General features: G+C 42.4%; 1 pseudogene; it reads left to right on the forward strand.

The window, feature by feature from the left end:
- Positions 1-447: 447 nt before the first annotated feature.
- Positions 448-566, forward strand: LOC111733029 (annotated as a pseudogene).
- The last annotated feature ends 792 nt before the right edge of the window (positions 567-1,358 follow it).

Raw genomic sequence — 1,358 nt, forward strand, 5'->3', positions numbered from 1 at the left:
GGGGGATGGGGGGAAAACGTGGAGGGATTAAGAAGTACAAATCGGTACTCACAAAATAGTCACAGGGATGTGAAGTACGGCCCAGGCAATATAGTGAATATGGTAGTAACTATGTATATATAATGTCAGGTGGACACTAGACTTATGGAGGCGGGTCACTTCATGGTATGTCTAACTATGCTGTACACCTGACACTAATATTTGAATGTCAACTGTAATTGGAAAAAAAACCCAATCAACTGGCTATATGGAATTCACAATAGAGTATGGCCTAGTTTATTATTTGTAAAGTGCTGTACGTCCTCTATATTAGTAAAATGTATAATAAACTTACATACATATATGCACATTTTTTTCCCAGGGAGCTGGTTGATAGATATTTACCAGCACACCACTGATTATACATGTTCGTCATTACTAGAAAAGCTAAGAAAAATACACAAGCAAGCATACAGCCGTGCCACTCTGAACGTGCCCGATCTCGTCTGATCTCGGAAGCTAAGCAGGGCCGGGCCTGGTTAGTACTTGAATGGGAGACCACCTAGGAATAGCAGTTGCTGCAGGCGTAAAAAATAAAAACCAACAAAAATAAGAAAACATCAGCATATCCTTAGAAAAGCCCTGGGAATAAACTGAAAAGCTGTTGGTTCTTAGGAAGTTTCTTGTTATTAAAGGCTTTGTCGTCTCAGGAATTATTATAATTTATTGTTCAAACAGCACGACGTTCTCAGAAGTCAGCGGTAGAGAAAATCGACCTACAACTCCTGCCTGAGTTTATCGAACCTTTTACATTTTTCATTCTTTCTTTGGGCTTTAGGGCTGATCTTTGGATTCGAGGAATTTTCCAAGACCAACCACCCGGGGCAGATGAGTGGATTGGATTCAGGATGGAAAATTCCTACCTGAAAAGATAAGGTCTGTCTTGGGATCTAGTTTATGTCCCAGGTAACATGGAAGGAAGTCAACTCCTTAGGTGGAGCCCGAGCCAGCACTTGCCATCCCTTGGCACCAGGAAACTCAAGGTCATGTCTGCGATTTCCTTTCGAAGGGTTCGGAATGTATGTACATGCCTATCTAGAGAAACACAGCCATTATTGAATCTAGCCAGTGTCTACATAGATCACTGCACTCCTGACTTTTCTGTATATTTGAAAATGTTTATAACATAAGCTATATATGTTAAAAAGTAGTCAGTGCTAGGTGCTAAGACAGCAGAGTACCTCTCATGTTCTAGAAAGAGCAGGCCAGTGTGGGTGGAACAGGGAGCGCTAGCGGGGGTGCCAAGTAGATGAGGTCAGAGGCCAGGTGGTAGGAGCCTCGTAGGACTTCGTGATGACCATGGGTTGTAGTCTGAGCAA

This window comes from Pteropus vampyrus, unplaced genomic scaffold (genome assembly GCF_000151845.1).
Source record: "Pteropus vampyrus isolate Shadow unplaced genomic scaffold, Pvam_2.0 Scaffold515, whole genome shotgun sequence".
NCBI classification, from domain to species: Eukaryota; Metazoa; Chordata; class Mammalia; order Chiroptera; family Pteropodidae; genus Pteropus; species Pteropus vampyrus.